The following is a 13,094-nucleotide window of genomic DNA, read 5'->3' as shown; positions in this document are numbered from 1 at the left end:
TCAGCATCCATCCTTCCAATGAATATTCAGGGTTGCTTTCCTTTAGGATGGCCTGGTTGGACCTCCTTGCAGTCCAAGGGACTCTCAAGAGTCTTCTCCAACACCACAGCTCAAAAGCATCAACTGCTTCAGTGTTCAGCTTTCTTTATATTCCAACTCTCACATCCATACGTGACTACTGGAAAAACCATAGCTTTGACTAGATGGACCTTTGTTGGCAAAGTAATGTTTTATAATATGCTGTCTTTTTAATATGCTGTCTAGGTTGGTCATAGCTTTTCTTCCAAGGAGTAAGTGTCTTTTAATTTCATGGCTGCAGTCACCATCTGCAGTGATTTTTGGAGCCCAAGAAAGTCAAGTCTCTCACTGTTTCTATTGTTTCCCCATCTATTTGCCATGAAGTCATGATATTAGTTTTCTGAATGTTGAGTTTTAAGCCAACTTTTTCACTCTCCTCTTTCACTTTCATCAAGAGGCTTTTTAGTTCTTCTTCACTGTCTGCCATAAAGGTGGTATCATCTGCATATCTAAAGTTATTGATCTTTCTCCCGGCAATCTTGATTCCAGCTTGTGCTTCATCCAGCCCAGCATCTGGCATGATGTACTCTGTATATAAGTTAAATAAACAGGGTGATAATATACAGCCTTGACGCACTCCTTTTCCTATTTGGAACCAGCCTGTTGTGCCATGTCCAGTTCTAACTGTTGCTTCTTGATCTGCATACAGATTTCTCAGGAGGCAGGTCAGGTGGTCTGGTATTCCCATCTCTTGAAGAATTTTCCACAGTTTGTTGTGATTCACAAAGTCAAAGGCTTTGGTGTAGTCAATAAAGCAGAAGTAGGTGTTTTCTGGAACTCTCTTGCTTTTTTGATGATCCAATGACTTTAATCTCTAAATCTGAGCACTATATGCACTTAAGAAAAAAAACCTCTCCTGCAGAAACTTGTTCCAGGTTTGAGGAAAAGAATGAAGAGAAAGCGTTTTCATGGCTCATGTTCTTCCTAACTTCATGGCCTGAGCCCCAGCGCCCTGGGCTGGGGCTGCTGAGAGAGGGGTGGCTCCTACAGAAACTGGCAGGCTGCCTCACAACAGGCAAGCTTTTATTTTTAGCTCAAAGGGATATTTGGCCTCTTTAGTCACTGTGCCCAAGCCTTCAAGAATCTTCATGCCTTAACTGTTTAAGTCAACAAAGTTGTATTAAGTACCTGCTAGAGACGATGTCGGAGAAGGCAATGGCGACCCACTCCAGTACTTTTGCCTAGAAAATCCCATGGATGGAGGAGCCTGGTAGGCTGCAGTCCATGGGGTTGCTAGAGTCAGACACGACTGAGCGACTTCACTTTCACTTTTCACTTTCATGCACTGGAGAAGGAAATGGCAACCCACTCCAGTGTTCTTGCCTGGAGAATCCCAGGGATGGGGAAGCCTGGTGGGCTGCCATCTATGGAGTCGCACAGAGTCGGACACGACTGAAGTGACTTAACAGCAGCAGCAGAGACGATGTGGAGAAAAGGGAGCCCTCCTATACTGCTGGTGAGAACGTGAATTGGTGCAAGCCCTATGGAGAACAGTATGGAGATTTCTCAAAAAACTAAAAATAAGAACTATTATTATGTCCCACTCCTGGACATATACTCAGAGAAAAAATGTAATTCAAAAAGACACATGTACCCCAAAGTTCTTTGCAGCATATTTATAATAGCCAGGACATGGAAGCAATCTAAATGTCCACCAACAGATGAATGGATAAAGATGTGGTATATATACACAGTGGAATATTACTCAATCATAAAAAGGAATGAAATTGGGTCATCTGTAGAGATGTAGTTGGACCTAGAGTCTATCATACAGAGTTAAGTAAGTCAGAAAGAGAAAAATAAATATCATGTATTAGCAAATATGTCTGGAATCTAGAAAAAATGGTACAGTTCAGTTCAGTTGCTCAGTCATGTCTGACTCTGAAACCCCATGAACCGCAGCATGCCAGGCCTCCCTGTTCATCGCCAACTCCAAGAGTTTATCTAAACTCATGTCCACTGAGTCGGTGGACATCCAACCATCTCATCCTCTGTCATCTCCTTCTCCTCCTGTCTTCAATCTTTCCCAGCATCGGGGTCTTTTCAAATGAGTCAGCTCTTTGCATCAGGTGGCCAAAGTACTGGAGTTCCAGCTTCAACATCAGTCCTTCTAATTAACACCCAGGACTGATCTCCTTTAGGATGGACTGGTTGGATCTCTTCGCAGTCCAAGGGACTCTCAAGAGTCTTCTCCAACATCACAGGTCAAAAGCATCAATTCTTCGGTGCTCAGCTTTCTTTATAGTCCAACTCTCACATCCATACATGACCACTGGAAAAACCATAGCCTTGACTAGATGGACCTTTGTTGACAAAGTAATGCCTCTGCTTTTTAATAAGCTGTCTAGGCTGGTCATAACTTTCCTTCCAAGGAGTAACTGTCTTCTAATTTCATGGCTACAATCACCATTTGCAGTGATTTTGGAGCCCCCCAAAATAAAGTCAGCCACTGTTTATACTGTTTCCCCATCTATTTGCCATGAAGTGATGGGACCGGATGCCATGATCTTCATTTTCTGAATGTTGAGCTTTAAGCCAACCTTTTCACTCTCCTCTTTCACTTTCATCAAGAGGCTCTTTAGTTCTTCTTCACTTTCTGCCATAAGGGTTGTGTCATCTGCATATCTAAAGTTACTGATATTTCTCACAGAAATCTTGATTCCAGCTTGTGCTTCTTCCAGTTCAGCATTTCTCATGATGTATTCTGCATATAAGTTAAATAAACAGGGTGACAATATACAGCCTTGACGTACTCCTTTTCCTATTTGGAACCAGTCTGTTGTTCCATGTCCAGTTCTAACTGTTGCTTCCTGACCTGCATACAGGTTTCTCAAGAGGCAGGTCAGATGGTTTGGTATTCCCGTCTCTTTCAGAATTTGCCACAGTTTGTTGTGATCCACACAATGAAAGGCTTTGGCATAGTCAATAAAGCAGAAATAGATGTTTTTCTGGAACTCTCTCGCTTTTTCGATGATCCAGAGGATGTTGGCAATTAGATCTCTGGTTCCTCTGCCTTTTCTAAAACCAGCTTGAACATCTGCAAGTTCATAGTTCATAGTATGGCTTGGTGAATTTTAAGCATCACTTTACTAGCGTGTGAGATGAGTGCAATTGTGTGGTAGTTTGAGCATTCTTTGGCATTGCCTTTCTTTGGGATTGGAATGAAAACTGACCTTTTCCAGTCCTGTGGCCACTGCTGAGTTTTCCAAATTTGCTGGCATATTGAGTGCATCACTTTCACAGCATCATCTTTTAGGCTTTGAAATAGCTCAACTGGAATTCCATCACCTCCACTAGCTTTGTTTGTAGTGATGCTTCCTAAGGTCCACTTGACTTCACATTCCAGGATGTCTGGCTCTAGGTGAGTGATCACACCATCGTGATTATCTGGGTGGTGAAGATCTTTCTTGTACAGTTCTTCTGTGTATTCTTGCCACCTCTTCTTAATATCTTCTGCTTCTGTTAGGTCCATACCATTTCTGTCCTTTATTGAGCCCATCTTTGCATGAAATGGTCCCTTGATATCTCTAATTTTCTTGAAGAGATCTCTAGTCTTTCCCATTCTATTGTTTTCCTTTATTTCTTTGCAAGGATCCGAGGATCGCTGAGAAAGGCTTTCTTATCTCTCCTTGCTATTCTTTGGAACTCTGCATTCAAATGGGAATATCTTTCCTTTTCTCATTTGCTTTTCGCTTCTCTTCTTTTCACAGCTATTTGCAAGGCCTCCTCAGACAGCCACTTTGCTTTTTTGCATTTTTTTGGGGGGGGGATGGTCTTGATCCCTGTCTCCTGTACAATATCACAAACCTCTGTCCATAGTTCATCAGGCACTCTATCAGATCTAGTCCCTTAAATCTATCCCTCACTTCCAGTGTATAATCATAAGGGATTTGATTTAGGTCATATATGAATGGTCTAGTGGTTTTCCCCACTTTCTTCAATTAAATCTGAATTTGGCAATAAGGAGTTCATGATCTGAGCCACAGTCAACTCCAGGTCTTGTTTTTGCTGACTGTATAGAGCTTCTCCATCTTTGGCTGCAAAGAATATAATCAATCTGATTTCAGTATTGACCATCTGGTGATGTCCATGTGTAGAGTCTTCTCTTGTGTTGTTGGAAGAGGGTGTTTGCTATGACCAGTGCGTTCTCTAAGCAAAACTCTGTTAGCCTTTGCCCTGCTTCATCCCGTATTCCAAGGCCAAATTTGCCTGTTACTCCAGGTGTTTCTTGACTTCCTACTTTTGCAAAAAATGGTACAGATGATCTTATTTGAGAAACAGAAATGGAGATACAGACATAGAAAACACACCAAGGAGGAAAGGGGTGGGGTGGGTGGGATGAATGGAGAGGTTGGGATCGACGCAGATACACTACTACGTATAAAACACATAATGAATGAGAACCTACAGAGTAGCACAGGGAATGCTACTCAGTGCTCTGTGTTGATCTAAATGGGAAGGAAATTCAAAAAAGGGGGCGTATATAAACATACAGTTGATTCACTTTGCTGTACAGCAGAAATACAACACTGTAAAGCAACTATACTCCAATAATTTTTTTTTAATTATCTGCTGTAGATACGCCAGTGCTACTCTGGCAAAAACCAGACAAGCCCGTAACTTTCCCAGTGCATCTCAGATGCAGACAGGTACTGAGAAGAGAGACTGATAAATGGAGCAGGAGCCCTTGAGATCAACAGCTATGAACCCTTGACATGCTTGTGGTTTTCCAGCCTGTCCACCTCCTGGGGCAGACATAGACCAGGGGATGGGTTCACACAGGGGAGTCCCCTGAGAGAGACGACAACAGAATTCAGATTTATGCCAAAGAAGGGCTATTACCCTAGACCCCAAAATCCAAGCTGGGAAGGAGGCAGGTGAGGATGTGACATGAACGAGGTGCAGGGACCCGACGGCAGGGCCAGTGGATTGTAGAGCAGGGCAGGGGCTGAGCCAAAGCAACTCTACATGAAAAACAAGGCTTCACATCTCATCATCGAGACAGAGGACAAGGTGGTTTGAGTCCCCTCACCAACGGCCACTGGTAAACTCGTCTGTTGAATGTTAAATTCTTCTGAAAATGCTTTACCTGTTACAGTATTTTGCCCCTGCTTCTGTGCTGGGTTTTCATACGGTGTATAAATACGCTTAGATTGTTTTGTATCTTGGTCCATTTTCCCAGCACTCACTAAAAAAAAGTTTCCTCAAAGGTAGTTTTGTTAAATTGAATAACACACAAGTATACAGCTGTATAAGAACCTTTAGTTCAGTCAACCTTCAACAACTACACTGCCGTTTATTGATTTTTGTCTCTGTTTCTAGAATGATGTTTCATTTATAAAAGCATCAGAACCTCTGAGAACACAGTCTTGGTTTTCAAGTGAGGCTCTTTTTCTCTCTCCAGAAGAACTGAGTACAGCTTCCTCTGAAGCATTCCATTTTTTTCCTCAATCATTTTCCATGGTGTGTACAGGGAATTCTTCAGTACAGTAAACACCAACTAAGGCCCAGATGTTTAAATGAACTTATGGAGAAACAATGGTGAAAAATGCTACTTTTTCATACTATTCATTTTCTTTTACCCTTAATGTTGATCATTTTTTTCTCTTGCAATTGTTATTTTAATGATTTCTTGGTACTTACACTAAATGATAAAAATTCCGTAGGAAAGTAAGTCAGAAAGGGAAAAACAAATATCGCATATTAACGCATATATATGGAATCTAGAAGGATGGTACTCATGAACCTATTTGCAGAGCAGTCATGGAGACACAGACATCGAGAACGGACTAATGGACACGGTTTGGGGAGGAGGAAGGAGAGGGTGGGATGTACCCAGAGAGTAATACGGAAGCATACATTACCATATGAAAACTAGATGGGAATTTGCTGTATGACTCAGGAAACTCAACCCGGAGCTGGGTAACAACCTAGAGGAGTGATGGGGAGGGACGTGGGAGGGAGGTCCAAGTGAGAGCGGACATGGGTAAACCTATGGCTGATTCATGTGGATGTCTGGTAGAAACTAACACAATTAGTGAATATCGTAAAGCAATTATCCTTCAATTAAAAGTAAATAAATTTTTAAAATAGGAAAAAAATAAGAAAGAGATCGATTTCCACCTTATGTCAACAGTTAAAATTAGATCTGATGATAGATCTCTTGAGATCTTAAGTCATAATGTTTAAACTCTCATCTCAGAAATATCTGTAAATGACGTGACTGACAAGGCCTTAATCTCCAAAATATACAAACAGCTCATACAACTCAACAACAACAAAAAACAAACCCAATCCAAAAATGGGCAGAAGACTTAAGCAGACATTTCTCCAAAGAAGAAATACAGATGATCAACAGGCACATGAAAAGATGTGCAACATCACTAATCATGAGGGAAATCAAAGTCAGAACCACAGTGAGGTATCACCTCACACCCGTCAGAATGGCCATCATCAAAAACAAGAGAGGTTACAAATGTTGCTGATGTGGAGAAAAGAAAACCCTTTCTGCACTATTGGTGAGAATGTAAATTGGTGCAACCACCACAGAAACCAAAATAGAGATACCTCAAAAAGTTTACACTAGAACTGCCACATGGTCAATTCCAATTCTGGATATTTATCCAAAGAAAATGAAAACAGGAACTTGAAAAGATATCTGCACCTCATGTTCACTGCAGCACTATTTACAATAGCCAAGATATAGAAAAAAAACCTAGCTGTCCATTGATGGATGAACGGATAAAGATGTGGTTCAGTTCAGTTCAGTCACTCAGTCGTGTCTGACTCTTTGCAACCCCCATAAACCGCAGCACGCCAGGCCTCCCTGTCCATCACCAATTCCCAGAGTTCACCCAAACCCAGGTCCATTGAGTCGGTGATGCCATCCAACCATCTCATCCTCTGTCATCTCCTTCTCCTCCTGCCCTCAATCTTTCCCAGCATCAGGGTCTTTTCCATTGAGTCAATGAGTCGCATCAGATGGCCAAAGTATTGGAGTTTCAGCTTCAACATCAGTCCTACCAATGAACACCCTGGACTGATCTCCTTTAGGATGGACTGGTTGGATGTCCTTGAAGTCCAGGGGACTCTCAAGAGTGTGGTACATGTATACAATAGAGCATTATCTAGCCATCATAAAGAGTGAAATCCTGCCATTTGCAAAAACATGAATGTACCTTGAAGGCATCCTACTAAATGAAATAAGTCAGATAAAGAAAGACAAACACCTTATAATCTCATTTATATGTGGAATTTTTAAAACACACACACACAGCCAAGCTCATAGAAAAAGAAGACAGATTGCTGGTTGCCAGAGTTGTAGGTGCAGGGGGTAGGGACAGGGGATGAAATGGGTGAGAGTGGTCAAAAGGTGGGTGAGGGTGGTCAAAAGGTGCAAACCTCCAGGTATAAAATAGGTAAGTCAGAGAATGCAGTGAACAGCATGCTGACTACAGTTAATAATACTGTATTGCATATTTGAAAGTTGCTAAGTGAAAGTCACTCAGTTGTGTCCAACTCTTTGCGACCCCATGAAATTCTCCAGGCCAGAATACTGAAGAGGGTAGCCTTTCCCTTCTCCAGGGGATCTTCCCAACCCAGACATCAAACCCAGGTCTCCCACATTGCAGGTGGATTCTTTACCAGCTGAGCCACAAGGGAAGCCCAAGAATACTGGAGTGGGTTGCCATTCCCTTCTCCAGCGGATCTTTCCGACCCAGGAATCGAACCAGAGTCTCCTGCATTGCAGGTGGATTCTTTACCAATTGAGCTATCAAGGAAGTTGCTAAAATAGATTTTAAAAGTTCTCATCACATACACAAAAATTCTGTAACTGTATAGTGACAGATGTTACCTAGACGTACAGTGATCACTTCACAATATAAATACTGAATCATTAAGCTACACACATGAAACTAATATAAAGTTGTTTGTTAGAAAATAATTCACAAACTAGGGGTAGTCTGGGTCCTGGCCAGTCACAAGTTCTGAATGGTCCGACTCACCATCAATGCAGGCATTTTCTCTTCCCTTCCAGGCCCCTGGACATGGGCCTCTAGGTTCTGCCTTGACCTCATTCTACTTGTCCTGTGGCCTGTCCCTGGGTTAGTTCACTGGCCCACTCTGGTCCCCTCAGTATCCCAGTACCCCAACTCTGGCTCTTCACTGACAATTTCTATCGAGGTAACATGCAGGACTTTTAAACTCAACAGATTAGAAGTCACACTCAGTATTTCTTCCCGACTCTCTCCCTTGGCCACACATGCAGAAGGACACTCACATGCTCACTCAGGAATACCCACCCCATCTGATTGGTCCATTTTTCTCAAAACATTCCTTTCCTTGACCTCTGTGACACCATCCTATTAAATACAGATCTCTAAAGGAGCCCACATATCTTCTAGTCTTTGGAATAACCTATGAAACAAATCTGCAGACACATTTGCTCAGCACTGGAGACCTAGAAATGCCTCCATCCAAATGCAGATGGACGTTAAATTCACCCAGCCTGTCTGATCACAGTATCATCTTTTCCAGGGCTCCTCCTAGCCCACCACTCTCCTCTGAATCCCTGAAATACACACTGGAATCCTCTGTTCAGCTCCTCTCTTAAATGCAATCAAGCCTGAACAGCCAGGGGTACCAATGGGTGAAAAGTACCTAACAGATTGCAGGCAAGCTCTGATTCAAAAACAACCGCCAACAATGGGTGTGTCTGAATTGGGGGCTTCTGAGGCGCTGTCTAGGGAGGCTGGGTGAGCTCTGCCTGCTTACCGCAGCCCAGGGAGCCCACTCACTAGGGCCTGTTTGCACTGCTGACCAAAGAACTCCAGGTCCCTGAGACCCGATCACACCAGGGGGTGGGATGGGGAGAGCACTGATTCATGTTAATCAGATGCATGCGTGTGCAAATGCTAAGTTACTTCAGTCGTGTCTGATTCTTTGAGATACCAGGGACTGTAGCCCGCCTGTCCATGGAATTTTCCAGGTAAGAATACTGGAGTGGGTTGCCATTCCCTCCTCCAGGGGATCCTTCTGACCCCACAGGGATCAAACCCATGTTTCTGATGTCTCCTGCATCGGCAGGTGGGTTCTTTACCCACCTAGCACCGCCTGGGAAGACTAATCAGATGCATAGAAGCTGGCAAGCCAACAATTCACTCTAAATTTACAAGGGGGGATTACTCTGCCTTTTAAATGTCCAGAACATATATTTTTACTCTTCTGCACACTAGTATTCCTTGAACATTGCCTAGACGTTAGGAGGTTTTGCATGAACTAAGCAATTTCCCCAAGTGGACCCCTTAAGAATGGTGGATCCGGAAGACGCTTCCTGGTTCTGGGGCCAAATGAAGTTGGCAAACATTCCATATTATGGAGTCATCCTAAAGAGTCCCGATGCACATAATAATAATGGCACTGAAAAGTCCTGCAGTGGAAAACCTGCTTAACCTTCTTATTTCTCTAAAACATTTTACCCCTGTGACTCTGTAGTAATGTCTCTGGAAAAGTGCCTCTGAACACACCACTGCGTAAATTCTGTTCTGGACATACACTTCATGGTGTGTGTGTATCTGAGTCCAGCCACCTCCAGCAAGTCAGCAGGGGTTCAGCTAAAGGAGTACTGGGCTTGAGGCTCTACTTCCAACTTTGGTGCTTTAACCTGTCCAGGCCTCTGTTTTTCTACCTACCAAACGGAATTATTAGTGTTGTTGTGACAAACAACTGTGATATTATCTGGAAACGCATTTTATAAAGCACTAGAATAATACGATTATCTGCTAAGGATATACTTATTGCTCTGCAACTCCTCCAAATGCTTTTTACAGAAGGAAACTTCTGTTCACTCTTTCAACACCCATTCACGAAGTGTTAGGCAGTAAGAGCTTGGAGCTGGCTTTCACCCTTAGGAAGTTCAAAGACAGAGGTTGAGCAGGGGCCACTGAATACTGCTCAAAAGTAATTGCTTCCCAGGTGACTCAGTGGTAAAGAATCAGCCTGCCAATGCAGGAGACAAAGGATGCGCAGAAGACGAAGGTTAGAACCCTGAGTTGGAAAGAGCCCCTGCAGTAGGAAATGGCAACCGACTCCAGTATTCTTGCCTGGAGAATCCCACGGACAGAGGAGCCTGGCGAGCTACACTCCGTGGGGTTGCAGAGTCAGACAGGACTGAGCAAACATGCATGTACAATACACACCCAAGGACTTGGGGTGCCTGACCAGGGAAAGGCGGCCGGAATTCAGCTGAAACCACTAGGAATCTGGCAGTATCATCAGACCTGGATTGACACGAGGAACAGGACAGAGCCTCGTGGTGGAATGTGGGCAGTGCCTGTGCTAATTGGGCCCAACTGTGGCCGACCTCTCAGGGCTGCATACCCTCGGACAGAGGAGAAATGAGTTCTGTCTCCTCCAAGAGGAAGGGGAGGATTTAGCTCCCCAAAGAGATATTTCTGGAGAAGAATTATGGTGGTGGCCCTTGAATTTGGAGAACTGGGAGGGGGACCTGGGGTGGGTTTGGGGGAGGGCTGCTTGGACGTTCTCTCTAAACAAGCACATACCTGCAGCCCTAGAGGGAGTCAAGCTGCTTGCACCTATTTCTGCATGGGGGGTGGGGGTGGGGGGCGGAGGGGAGGGCTATTTTAGATCTCCTTCTTCCCTCAGAGAACATGTTTGCAGCAGGGAGAGGGTCTCCAGACAAAGGAGGTCATAGTAGCAGGGCGTTCTCCTGTCCCCAGCCTCCAAAGGCTGAGAGCAGAGTCCCCAAACCCCAAAGCTCCTGTCAACCACCAGTGTTCTTTCTGAGGTCCCAAATAGGAGCCCCCCACCGCCCCCCTCGCCCCCCTCAATCCCAGGCCACGATGCTGTAGAGGTGCCAAGGCAGGGACAATGCATGTTTGTTCTAGAGATAGAATTGGAACTGGAGGCCAAAAAGGAAATGCCCACCTCTATGTACACTCATAAAAATACTCTCGCATACTTGAACTGGGTAAAATAGTAGCAGTTCCACAGTCAAAAAACAACTTACAAGGGAAAACAATCCGAAAAAGAATGTATCTCTGTGTACAGCTGAATCACTGTGCTGTATACTTGAAACTAACACAACAGTGTAAATCAATTATATTTCATGGTTTTTTTTAGAGTCACAGTAAAAACAAAAGAACATGACTATTTATTCTGTTTAAAGCCGCACTGCCTAAACTGCAGCATGCCACTCTGCCAAGGCTCAGAAACCCCCAGGTGGGGTCTAGACAAACAGGGCGATTGGAAACACTGTTTCCACCGCACAGTGACGCAAGGTCATAACCACAACCGGTCTTGATGTAAAACGTTGACATTTTGTTCAGGGGATTTTTCACATGAAAGTTGATGGTTTTCAACAGTGCATTAAAATACTATTTTTGTTAATGACCGAGTTCCGCCAGCTGTTTGTTTTTGCTGCAATATTTACAAAGTCCTGTTGGTCGGAAGAGTGCCCTGGGGTTTCCTTACTGAAGACAGCACGTTCCTAAGAAACCCTACTGTGCCTGAAACCCTCAGGGCTGCAAGAAAATACAGCCCCCCAGCTTTCGGGTTTTTGTGGCTTTCTGTCCTGAGTTAGGAAACCCCCCTGCACCCCCCTCCACTAGAGAAGCCAGGCGCCGGTGAGGGCCCGAGGTGGGGGCGGGGTCAGCCTCTCGCCTGTATTTCTTGGCAACACATCACAGGCTTTAAAGCTGAATTCTGCAAACTCTCCGAAGTCCCGCGGCCGTCGGGGGCGAGGGGCGCGGGTGGGTAGACACTGCGCTGGTGGGACCCGAGTCCAAGGGTGGAGACCGAACCCGGAGATGGGGGGACGTGGAAGCCTCAAAGTGTGAGAGTGACCCCCTCCCTTCCGCGCAGGAACCCTGGGCTCCTCCGCCTGCCGCACCGCCATCAATCACGGCGACAGCCCCTTCGTTCCCCGGCCGGCCTCTCCCCCGCAGGAGTGGGTGAGGGGAGGAAATCTCTAGCCCGAGCGTCTGCCCCGCACACTGGCCGAGCGCACCGACCCGGTCTGCCCCGGGCTTGCGACCCCAGCTCCAGGTTGCGCGGCTCAGGGCGCACTAGACACACCGTCTGCATCCCCGCAGGTCCAACTCCATTCAAGTCCCCGCGGCCGTCCGCCGTGCGCGCGCGCACCCCGAGCCCCCGCGCCTGCAGCCGCGGTGTCCCCCTCCCCACTACCCTCCGCGCAGAGGCCCCGGGAGGATTCCCGCTGGGAAAGACCATCCTGGCCCAGTCCCGGCGCCCCTACTCCCTGGTGCCCCCTTCCCCGTGCGTCCCCACGACCCCAGAGCCGCTCGATTGCCAGGCCCCCCAGGTCTCCTCCAGAGGGGAGGAGCGTGCGAGGACTAGCACCCCGCGCCCCGAACCCTGCAAAGCCCCCGCCCGCGTGCGCCCGTTGGGGGGTCTCCAGGCGCTTGGGGTGCAGGCCCAGGGGGTGGGGTCTCCGCTGCCGCCGCCCCTTACCTCGCACAGGCCCTCCCCGCAGGTCTCGGAGAGGGGGGCGACCCGAGCCCCGCGGACCGGCGCCGGGCTGACTTGCCCCGCCCGGGAGGCGCTGTTGGCGGAGGAAGAGGAGGCAGGCGAGGGAAGGGCTTTGTGTTTGCCTCGCGTCCTCCCTCGGCTCCAGCTCGGGCCATCCCCCTCCCCCAGCCGCCCTCCCGAACTCTGGAGCGATGGGGCGGGGGAGCCGAGGGGGCGAGGAAGGCGCCTGCGCGACCCGGGTCCACCCCCGCCCTGCCCCCCCGCCCCCCACCCCCCACCCCGTACCGCCCACCCTGCGCCCCGGGACGCGCAGCCTCTACGCTCACCCCGGCAGCCGGCGCCCCGGCGGCAGGGCGGAGAGCTGCGGCAGAAAGTTGATCTAACCCGGCGCGAACCCCGCTGGCCCGGCTCCCGACCCGCCTCGGCGCCGCCGCCGCGCTTTGCTCGCTCCCCCGGGGAGAGCCAGGCTGTTGTTCCCGGAGACAAGGCCCAGCGTCCCCTTTCGA

General features: G+C 47.0%; 1 protein-coding gene across 4 annotated transcripts in view; it reads right to left on the bottom strand.

Moving 5' to 3' along the window:
- Nucleotides 1-13,002, bottom strand: part of RIN2 (Ras and Rab interactor 2) — a 208,165-nt gene extending 195,163 nt beyond the window's left edge. For 3 of the 4 annotated variants that reach the window (XM_025000742.2, XM_059892716.1, XM_025000741.2), the window contains exon 1: nt 12,571-12,745. The gene's annotated coding sequence lies outside the window, so the exon portion shown is untranslated. Of the gene's footprint in view, nt 1-12,570; nt 12,746-12,914 lie in introns of those variants that run through there. The other variant, XM_025000743.2, reaches the window with a different exon arrangement.
- Nucleotides 13,003-13,094: the final 92 nt, after the last annotated feature.

This window comes from Bos taurus, chromosome 13 (genome assembly GCF_002263795.3).
Source record: "Bos taurus isolate L1 Dominette 01449 registration number 42190680 breed Hereford chromosome 13, ARS-UCD2.0, whole genome shotgun sequence".
NCBI lineage: Eukaryota > Metazoa > Chordata > Mammalia > Artiodactyla > Bovidae > Bos > Bos taurus.
The sequence above is the reverse complement of the archived record's forward strand: the minus strand, read 5'-3'. Positions and strand labels throughout refer to the sequence as shown.